The sequence below is a fragment of the Pyrus communis genome, chromosome 11, assembly GCF_963583255.1.
Source record: "Pyrus communis chromosome 11, drPyrComm1.1, whole genome shotgun sequence".
Classification (NCBI taxonomy): domain Eukaryota; kingdom Viridiplantae; phylum Streptophyta; class Magnoliopsida; order Rosales; family Rosaceae; genus Pyrus; species Pyrus communis.
The window spans coordinates 3,450,250-3,461,996 of record NC_084813.1 but is presented as its reverse complement, the minus strand read 5'-3'; the positions used below and the strand labels follow the sequence as shown (position 1 = coordinate 3,461,996).

Below are 11,747 nucleotides of genomic sequence, written 5' to 3'. Positions count from 1 at the left end.
TTTAAAATTAATCAGATTCATTAATTTTAATTTTCGGATTAAGTTTTTTAATTAATTTATTAATTAAAAAACGTTTTGATTAAAAAACATAGCTGTTAGAAAGAGTTGTACTTTTTGATTAAAAGATACAGCTATTAGAAAGAGTTGTGTGCTTTCAAATACACTGAACAGGTATTTGAAAGGGTGTGAAACAGCCTATATATTTGTAATCACAGTATCCAAGTGAGAATCATCTTTTCTTCCTCCTTATCTTCCGTACAAAATTTCCAGAGAGTAAACACACAAAGCAATTCGCTAGAGTTCTATAATCTGGTGCGGGTTGTAGAATTTGGTAGTTGTATCCTGGTCGAGCAGACGTTGTAGAACCACAAGCACAAGAGTGGGACGAAAATACTGTTCGAAGGACATAGCTTTTTCGCTAGCCTCTACCTTCTATAATCAAGTTAGTATCATTGATATTATTACATTAGTTTATGTATTTATTATATAATTTCATTCTGCACATCAAGTATATTTGGTAAATAAAATATTAGAATTTCAAGTTCTGTTTATTTCTGTTATATTTGTTTATTTTTGAATTGTTCTCCAACATCCACGGTCTCGAAGGCTCTCTGTAAGGGTTGTTTATTTTTAATTAAGTAGTAGTTGAAAAAGGGCCTAACAACCATAGTTTAGACAACCATGCTGTTGCACTAACAACCATAGTTTATAGTTCAACCGTTGCTATATTAAAGCCTCGTTTGATATCTAAAATTAAATTAAAATAGATAGACTGCTAAATTAAGGTAAAAATTATGTTCGTCTAAAAACGTAGAAGATCAATTAATCATAAAGAAAACTTATGAGTTTCAATTTCTCGATAATGTAGGATTACTAGGGATGAATTTCCTTCATAGCTAATCCTCTCTAATTCCTTCCAAATAAAAAGTATAACTATAGTTTCAATTTTTTTTTATTATCTGAGTAGAAATTGCATTCACAAAATCCATCCACAACGGAAATATATATAGGTCCAGAAGGGTGCCTCAAAAACATAAAGGGCATTACAGATATGCCGCATAAGCAAGCAGGATTGGCCAACCTCCACCACCCTCAGGAGCATACATTTAGCGTCCTTCAATCAGTGTCATTGTAGCTTCATTTGTGAGGAAAGTATTCGCAGGCTGTGGTTGAGGATGAGAGACTGTGTTTTGGATAGTGAATAGAGGCTGCTTAGGTTGTGCACCACCAATTATAGTTGTGGAACCATTTAGCATAAAAACTACATCCGGCATGCTCGGCCTATCCATCGCATTGTCCTGTACACAAAGCAGCCCAATATGCACACATTTCATTACTTCTGAAGCTGAATATGAATCAGCCGCCAGCATTTCATCTACCAACTCCAATTCCCTGCCTTCCTTCCATAACTGCCATGCATAGGCTAGTAAGCCTAGCTGTCGATCATAGACATAGAAGGCGGTATTCTTCTTGCTGCTAATAATCTCCAATACCAAGACCCCAAAGCTGTAGACATCAGATTTTTGAGAAAATATTCCACCCATGGCATACTCCGGAGACATATATCCACTGCGCGAACATGAAACTCATTAATATATATGTAGCTGACATAAGTGTTTGGTTTCTTCCTTTTAAGAACAATGTTACCAAAAAATACGTATGTAATGTGATCGATGCAACAAATTAGCAGTTTTAATCCAAACAGGAGGAGTCGGTTAAGATTTCTTGATGCAATGCTAACCATTAGAACTTTTGGTTGCGAATAACATCTTCAACAATATATAAAAAGGCATGAATCTTACCGCGTTCCCGCAACTCTCTGAGTATTTTCTAAATTCTGTGTCCCTTCAATTGAACGTGCCAATCCAAAATCTGAAATTTTTGGGTTCATTTTCTCATCCAAAAGAATGTTGCTCACTTTTAGATCTCTATGTATTACCTTCAAATACGAATCGTGATGGAGATAAACAAGCCCTCTGGCAACACCTTGAATAATATTAAAACGTGTACCCCAATCAAGCACTGCTCTTCTCGTCGAATCTGATCATCAAACAATCGATCAATACACCGATTAGAATCTAAAGATAAGATATTGCAGTGAAGTGCAATTGAAACTAACCGAAAAGAAAAGTATCCAAGCTTTTGTTTGGCATGAACTCATAAATCAGTAACTTCTCATCCTCTTTAACGCAGCAACCCATGATTCTGACCAGATTTTTGTGTTGGAGATTGGAGATCAATAACATTTCATTCTTGAACTCCACTACACCTTGCCCTGAGGTACTGGATAGTCTTTTTACTGCTATTTCCTTCCCTTCTGCTAGCTTACCCTACACAAAGTCGACAAATAAATCATTGCATTCATGTCTGTCTCTCTGTACCTATCATAAAAATAATAATAATTACCCAATAAACTGGACCAAAGCCTCCTTGCCCGAGTTTGTTTTCTATGCTGAAATTGTCCGTAGCAACTAATATGCTATCAAAATCATAGATCAGTAACTCAGACAGATCATGTTTTCCACCTATATATTCTTGAAGGGTGTCCCTTGTCATTTTGATGTGTTTCCTTGTTATTTTGATGTGTCCTGATTTTGCAAATATACACATCGAACACTGAATCAAAGCAAAACAACTTCCAAAGTTTTGAGAGATAATCTGCTAATGCATTATATTAATCCAACACCTTGATCTCTTTCACTTAATTACCTTTTTGCTTAGCTCTCATCCTGCACAAACCGAACACTATGGCACCCAATACACCGATAAAACAAACAACCGTAAGGCTCACAATTAACTTTATTGGCTTTCCTTTACCTGTAAAATTTACAATACAAAAACAAGCATGAGATATATAGGAAAAGAAAAGTTACTGCTTGATAATTTGATTTGTCCAAGGCTTCAAGCACTTTTGAACAAAAAAAAAAAAAAAAAAAAAAAAAAGGCATCAAGCACTAGTATCATTAGTTCATCTGCTAGTTCTGCGCATGCTAGGCGAATATAAACATCTACGCCGTCAGAGGGAAACTCCTGCATATGAGTGTCCAAACACCCTATTTTAAAAACAAGTGCATACGCTTTGTAAGAACAATTATTTAGCGCACTGTCTTGCAGTCGGCGGATGTGCTGTCAGAATCTAAGGACACAAACTCATGAGAATCTGGTACTTTGAACCCTACCAGCTTCAGAAACCCATCATCATCTTCTTTTCCTCTCAATGTGAATGACTTATTTGTGTACCTCTCACAAAACAATTTGGTTTTCCTCACACACCCTCCCATCCAGTTTCCACTGCTCCATTTCCCTTCTGACTTTGGTACGAACCCTTTCAAGCACTTGCAGATTGGTGAATATTTGTGACGGCGTCTCTTGGGAAATTACAAGCAAGAATATCTCAGTTGACAGATCGCTTTCACTTTTCCAGGAAGTCATGGCAGTCCTCGTTCCAGAATTAATACCGTATCCCAGGAGCTGGCTTCGTAGCAGGGTATCACAAGGGTGATCAGAGCTCTGCTATAACAATTGATCAGCTCTTATATCATCTTTGACAACAAAGTTTCCACTGTCCCTTGTCCCTGTACAGCAGCGTCGCTTTTGGGTCTACCTCTTCTGAAGCTTTATTTGTTTTTTAGAATAAAAACAGAACTCATCTTTCATTTGCCCCCAGCTTTGAATATTATGAAGAAATAATTGGTTACCAAGTCGAAAAGAACTTGGAGATGATACTAAGAAATCAGAAAAAAGAGGGCACGCACTTTGAAGTTTCGTTTCCCATGGAAAGCCACATGGGTTTTGTCATGGTAATATGAAAGAAATTGGATGGAATTGTGAGAGCCCACAATAAGAGTGAGAAAGTTATTTGGTAGTGAGCATGGTTATAGCACTAGTTTAAGAAAACAAAGAAGAGGAGCAAACTTAGAAGAACGCACTTGTAGAAAATGGTGTGTGGAAATAAATAATGCACTTGGAATGGTGTGCGGAAATTTCTTACTTACTAGAAAATAAGATAAAATTTAAAAGGGCCCATAGTTAGATTACTAGTTTAAGAACAGAAAATAGGAGAATATTTAGCATAGCACAGAAGGAGAAAAAAAGTGTAGTGGGTGGACGAATGAAGGTAGAATTTGGATGTAATCACTATGGAATTGATTGGATGGAGAGAAAAGAGACGAACTCTAAGGGTATGTGACACAAATAATGTGCTCTCCTGTGCTAAAATTTTGTTACGCTGGCAATCTAACTATGCGCTCTTCTTAACTTTTTCCTATTTTAGAAGGAGAAGTGTTCATCATGATTCTACAAGCACTACCAGCAAAATACAGTCAATTGAAGGTGTCCTATAATACTCAAGACAAGACATGGATTGTTGATGAGTTAATTAATTGCTCAATGTGTGCAAGAGGAATCTCAACAAAAACAAGAAAAAGGCAAAGAGATTCAATCTGTGAACCTTGTGCATGTTGGGAATAAAGAGACCACTAATGCTTTGGTAAGGTATCTAAATTCTTTGGCAAATTAGGTAAGTCCGGTAAGTCTGCCAAATATACTAAACCCTCTAAGTCTAACAATCTTAATGTTAAACCCAAAGATGTTTCTAAAATTAAGTGTCATCATTGCAAGACTTATAGAAAGGATTGTGAATTTTTCAAGGATTGGTGGAGAAGTAAAGGTAGAACTGATGTCTATGTGTGTGTGGATTCTAATTTGAATGAAATTCCTGCTAATTTATGGTGGTTTGATACTGGATCTTCAGTTCATATTACAAACACAATGCATGGATTTTGTCATGGTAATAGGAAAGAAATTGGATGGAATTGTGAGCGCCCACAATAAGAGTGAGAAAGTTATTTGGTAGTGGGCATGGTTATAGCACTAGTTTAAGAAAACAATGAAGGGGAGCAAACTTAGAAGAACGCACTTGGAGAAAATGATGTGAGGAAATAAATAACGCATTTTGGAGAAAATGGTGTGCAGAAATTTTCTACTTTCTAGAAAATAAGATAAAATTTAAAAGTGCCCATAGTTAGATTAGTAGTATAAGAACAGAAAATAGGAGAACATTTAGCATAGCACAGAAGGAAAAAAAAAGTGTAGTGGGTGGAGGAATGAGTGTGGAATGTGGAAGTAACCTATATGGAATTGATTGGATGGAGAGAAAAGAGACGAACTCTTAAAAGTATGTGACACACATAATGTGCGCTCATATGCTAAATTTTTGTTAGGCTAGCAATCTAATCATGTGCTCATTGAAACGATGCGCTGCAGTTGAAGTATCGATTGTCATCTACAGCTGAAGATTTTCAGCCATGAACAAGGCATATGGTAGTTGAGATCACAAGGAGCCAAGAGAGGTTTTGGAAGGGATAGTAATGTATTTCCATGGCGAGAGAGAGAGAGAGAGAGAGAGAGAGAGAGAGAGAGTACTATTCAAAGTCGAAGAAAAAAAGAGAAGATGATAGTTTCATTTGGAACGTTAATTTAATTACTAGTAACCAATGGAAATTTTTTATGGCCAAGTTCGTAACTATTTTTATGGTCAACTTTGCATATAGCTAACACATCAGCCACCTTAATAGAAAAATTGGCTTAATCTCGGATTTGTATGCCTAAATTGCTCTGCACTTAGATTACAAGCATCAAAGTCAACAAAGGCGGACACGTTGTCGGTGGAATGGGTATAGTTGTATGGTAGGTGGGTATAGTTGTATGGTAGGTTATGTGTATATTTCGACAGCAATACACCGTTTGACAAGTATGCATGAACCTTTATTTCACTACTTGTAATATGTTAAACTGGAATTTAAGGAAAAGTTTAAAAAGGGTTGAGTAGAAAGGCACCAACAAGGGCTCAAACTGTTAAGAGTTTATGTTTTGGAATTCTGGGAATGGAAAAAAATTGCAGAGACAATCAGAGAAGCACACGCGATGGTGATTCATTCATCAGCTCACACAAAAATGTGAGGGAATATTACCGTTGCTCCATGATGGGAGAGAGCAGTTGTACATCAACACAAACTGACCAAAATATGAAAAATCTTGAATGGTGCATTTGTTGCATTAGATTATATCGGACTAAATTAGTTTCAAAGACTAAAAGTGGTGTATTCAATTGAGAATTTGATAGACTTTAATAGATTTTTATGAAGTTTAATTGATTTGTAGAGATTTCATATAAAATTTTGATTCAATTCCCTCGAATGGGAAGATGTGAGATTTTTGGATGCTTAAAATACACTACGAAATCTCTCTAATTCTCTCTAATTCCTCAACTTTATCAAATTCTTTAAAATCAACCTTGAATTTCAGAAAATTACTTAAAATTTTAATTGAATACACTCTCATAAGTTAGACTAAACTAAACTTGACTGACTTAGTAAAGTGTTTGTTGTAGTATCGGATTAAAGAACAGAATCATAACAAAATCTAATATTATATTATTTAATCAATAATAATAAATATTTAATATAATTTAATTCATCTTTATTATTATTTAATTCATACTTTTATCCATTTTTTTCCGTTCTAGAAACCTCCCTAGTCCCTTTGGACCCTTCCTACTTCTTTTCCGTTCATCTCCCTCATCCTTAATAACTTTGCTCTTTCCTCACCCTCTTTTTCTCTCCTCTCCCTCTGTTTCTTCCTAATTTTTCTCCATCTTAATCCCTTATTTTCTTCGTCCCTCTCCCTCTTCATCTCAATCATTTTCTTCCTATTTTTCTCCGTTCATCTCCCTTTTTTTTCCTATTTTTTCTAGGACCCAATTGGCAAATCAAAACCCAGATCAGAGTCCGGGTCATCTGGGTATTCATCGGCCTGCTTCTCCGGCATCAACGGCGACGGTCTGCGATCAGGGAGTCTGGAGTGCATGTGTGATTAGAACGATTGTTGTGCATGTGTGATTAGAACGATCGTTGTGCATGTGTGATTAGAACGATCGTTGTGCATGTGTGATTGGACAACTGCTGTGCGTAATGAAACGCACAGCGATTTTGTAATTTTCTTTTTGCTTTTTTTTGTTTCGAATTTTGGGTTTGGATCTGGTTATGAAAATGGAAATACTGAAGTTTTTTTGCCTTTTTTGTTTCGATTTTTGCGGGATTTAGGTTTGTAAATGGTAGATGGGAGGGGAGAAGCAGGGCAGAGTTGCGAGAGGGGATCTCGGTTTAGATTCCTTCCCTCTGCTTCCTAATTTTAGCATGGGACCAGATAGCTCACATTTTACGACTAATCATCTGAAACAAAAAGCAAGCTAGGAGTTCCAAATGTGTAATTTATATGAGAATGACAAGGGACAGACGTACCTCCCGATTGAGTTGCATTACATATGGTTGCATAGGCTTGATCTGCGCAAAAGCAACTGAATCCAGAATTAGTACTAGTGTTAAGCCCACACTGTCCTCCTGATTCCAAACATTTGTCGCATTGATCGTTGTCAATCTGCAATTGCAGTGAGAAACCCCCGTCTACCGCATCGGTGATCGTAGTTGTTTGACCGGCCTCTATAGCAAGAGCAGCTGTTGTATAAACGGGAACAATAACCTCATATGTACAGCTCACAGAAGATAACACCTGACTTGTCAAATAGAAAACAGAGCTTGTGTTGCAGGACTGAACACTAGGAAGCGTTATGGTGGTAGGGCATTGGTAGTAAAACGTCATGTTTGTATACGTAGAAACATAATCAAACAGAGAGAAGTTGAGGGTGGTGTTGACGAAAGTCGGATTACAGATACTACCCCAGTAATCGTTCCTAGCAACCTTAACGGTCTGAGAATTTGTTGTAGTGTTCATTTGCTCGTCCCTAGCAACCTTAACGGTCTGAGAATTTGTTGTAGTGTTCATTTGCAGAATTCTATAGCTCGCACCCGTCATGTTGAACACAGGGACGTTGTCTAGGCATTGGACCTCAAATCCGGGTTGACCACAGTAACTAGCTCGGTTTACCCCCCAAAAGGGATATGATATGCCTCCGACGCCACCACAATTGAGTTCGCTGCTGCAGTTTGTGAATTGTTGATCATTCTGGCATAGACTTAACTCGACGTTGATCGAAAGAAAGGAAACGATCAAAAGAAATGGAAACAACGATTGGAGCAGAAAGAACTGCATGATGGATGTTGGAGGAAAAATCTCAGTAAAGAGTTTGGAGCATCAGAACGAATGGGGAATTAGTAAAAGGAATAAGAGTCAGGTCTCTTGTTTCGTTTTAATATATAATTTGTTCCAACTTCCAAATCTTGAAATGTAGGCCCTTTGAAATATTCTAAGGCCCTGTTTGGAACGCTGGATAAAACACCAGATAGTACTAATAATACAGAGTATAGTGTTTGGTGTCCTTTTGGATTAAATAACCACCGGATTAAATAATCCGGACCCACCTTTTTTATACAGCATTTACCCACTTACTTATACCGTCCAAAACCACGGTACAATTTAGTCAGGCTGAAATCTCTCGCTCTCTCCTTCCTCTCCAGACCCACTATGGGTCTCAAGACGCTCTCTCTTCCTCTCCAGACGCACTTTTGCTCTCTCGTTTGAATCCCAGTTCGTCTTCTCAAATTCTTCTTCTTCGTTTGAATCCCAGTTCGTCTTTTCACTTTTCTTGTTCTTCCCAAGTTCCGCCCCTCCCTCTGTTCTCCCCCCCCCCTATTTTTCTTGCAATTTTCTTTCAATTGATTGAATCTAGTTATTGTTTTCTCTTTAATTATGCAATTGATTATGTAATTTTGTGTTTTAATTAGAATTTTCGAATTTTAGGGTTTGCTGTTGGGGTCGAATTTGGGTTTGTTGTTGACGTTGAACTTTAATTAGAATTTTTCCGTCATTCATATTTGAATTTCGACCAAAAAAATGATATTTGAATTTCTTGTACACCGGCCATCCGAAGAAGCCGCGTATAAGTTTAATATTATTTATGGTATGGAAAATGTGTACCAAAGTCAAGGCACGACGGAATCTAACTCTAGAAGCTAGAAGCTATGTAGCAAAGTCAAGGGATGATTGAGTCAATGAAAGGTACCACCAAAAAGAGAAAATATCTTAAAAGGGCTGTTATTCCCACTTTCAATATCTTATCTTTCCATTCACCTTTTTATGAATTTTTTAATTACAAATTTGTCTATTTATAAAATAACTAATAAAGACCTTGGTTACTTTCTTTTGCATTACTTTTTTTTTATTTAATTTTTTTAATAAAAAACAAAAAAGAAAAGTTTGGGGATGATAACTCTCACGCTATGTTTAAACGATTTGTCTCCCTTAAATCCTAACTCATCCTTCTCATCTCCTTTCATTCAGAGAAAACAAAAAGAATGAACTTAGAAGATGACGTTTCTATAGAAGAAGTAGATTATTATATTACCGTTGAAGAGGTAAAAGATGATTTTATGTGCGTCATCTTGATTTGTCAACATTGTCGACATCATACAATTGAAGTATAGCTTTGTGAATTTTTATTTGAATTTGCTTTAAGTTAGGGTGCAATTTGTTTCACGTTTTTATATGAGAACTTCTGGAATTCGTTTTCATTGGGTTAGGGTAATAATCCAAGTAAGGCATGTTTGTCGCAACTGACAGTGATAATCGTCCAAGTTGATGTGTTGTCTCTGAAACCTACACACAAATCCCCTTCTTAATTAGCAATATTTTCAACTTGATGTAATGCCCATTTATTTACATATGGTGGAATTCATTTGCAGCAGATAGATGAATGTGGTAATAATTCAGCATCTACACATACGGTGGACTGTACTAATGAATTTACCACAAATAAGGTAATATTTGCTTGACTAAGCAAATGATTTACTTATACTCTTGTATGTTTATTCATAATGTGCAATTTTGGTACGTAGTTATTCAAGAGTAGAGAAGAATTAATACAATGGGCTCGAGAAGTTGGGAATGTATGTTTTGTTATTGTGACTTTACGATCCAATCAAGGTGGAAAAGATAACAGGAGCCCTAGACTTACATTGGGTTGTGAAAGGAATGGACAATATGTAAGTCGAATTCACGAAAAAGACATAAAGGATGAGGATAGAAGTAATTCTGGAATGAAAAAATGTGGATGCTCGTTTCAATTAAAAGATAAAAAGCTAGCAACTGATAATGATTGGATATTGACGGTACTAATTGGAGTGCATAATCACACAGTAGCAGGTCATTTGGAGGGTTATTCATTTGCTGGTAGATTATCATCTAAAGAGATTTCGTTATTGACTGATTTGTCTAAAAGTTTGGTGCAACTAAAGGAGATTTTGACTACACTAAAACGAAGAAACAAACGAAATGTATCTACACTAAGGACAATTTGTAATACATGTCCAGACTACACTGATGATGTTCATGTGTACATATTCAAGTAAGTCTCCAAGCTTAAGTAAGTTTTTTGTATTTTCTTTTAGTGTGTTTAATTATTTGATTAGATTTCTAGTCTAAAGTAGGGAAACACTATTGTAGTCATATTATTATCTTACTAAACTGAAAATCATACCATTTTTAAGCACTTTATTATAGTTGAATGTTTATCATATGTTGTACCATATATTGAGCCTCAGTATTTGGGCTTCATTACTTAGCCCATGATTAATGTAAAAGGGGAAGAAACCCTTATTTTATAAAAGGGTTATCTCGCACTCACTAGAGGAAGAAGACAGATAGCAAAGGAAGCACACAGAGATCTCCCTTACTTGTCCATTGTAATCCACACATTTACATAGTGAAACGGAATCGACATCAATGTGGACGTAGCCCAACTTGGGTGAACCATGATATATCTTGTATTGTTTGCTTCCCTGTCTCTATCTATTTAGATACTTATCCACACTTATGACCAGAGCAATCTAGCGAAGGTCAGAAACTTCACACTTTCTATTGTACCAAAATCCTCGCCGATTTTGTACATCAATATTTGGCGCCGTCTGTGGGAATCGACACGAAAAGCTATGTCGGTTATCTTTCATTTTTTCATCAAACCACCTGTCTCCACCGTGGATCTGCAAAAAACCAAATTCCATAAATCCCAGAAAAACCCAAATCCCATTGCAAAGTTCCCATATTTTCTGTTTTCCGAGTAGTTTTCAAGAACGGTATTTTAGTACGATCAAAACCCAGTTCAGAAACCCATGAACACCAAAATCGATTCCCTCGACGTCTGCAAGCCTGCGTGCACCGACGTCGGCAGCCTACCGAACGGTGCCGCTTTAGCAATCCAAAGCTCTGCCCCCTCCACCGTCAACTCCTCTGACGCCACTCTGGGTGGCCACATCGCCCGCCGACTCGTCCAAACCGGCGTCACCGACGTGTTCACTGTCCCCGGTGACTTGAACTTAACCCTCCTTGACCACCTCATCGCCGAGCCCAGGCTCACCAACATCGGCTGCTGCAACGAACTCAACGCCGGGTACGCTGCTGACGGCTACGCCCGGTCGCGGGGAGTCGGGGCGTGTGTTGTAACTTTCACTGTGGGTGGGCTCAGTGTTCTCAATGTTATCGCGGGAGCTTACAGTGAGAGTCTGCCATTGATTTGTATAGTTGGAGGACCCAACTTGAACGATTGCGGGACGCACAGGATTCTTCACCACACTATTGGGTTACCGGATTTTAGCCAAGAGCTGACATGCTTCCAGACCGTCACTTGCTATCAGAAATACACTGACGAAAGTGAGACCGCCATTAACGAGCAAATCAATGAACCAGTGGCCTGAAAAAACACCCACGAGAAGCACTCATGAATAAGATAAGAACTA

The 11,747-nt window shown here is 37.4% G+C and overlaps 1 pseudogene; it reads right to left on the bottom strand.

Moving 5' to 3' along the window:
- Positions 1–829: 829 nt before the first annotated feature.
- LOC137709509 (G-type lectin S-receptor-like serine/threonine-protein kinase At1g61500) overlaps positions 830–11,747 on the bottom strand; it is a 34,559-nt pseudogene continuing 23,641 nt past the window's right edge.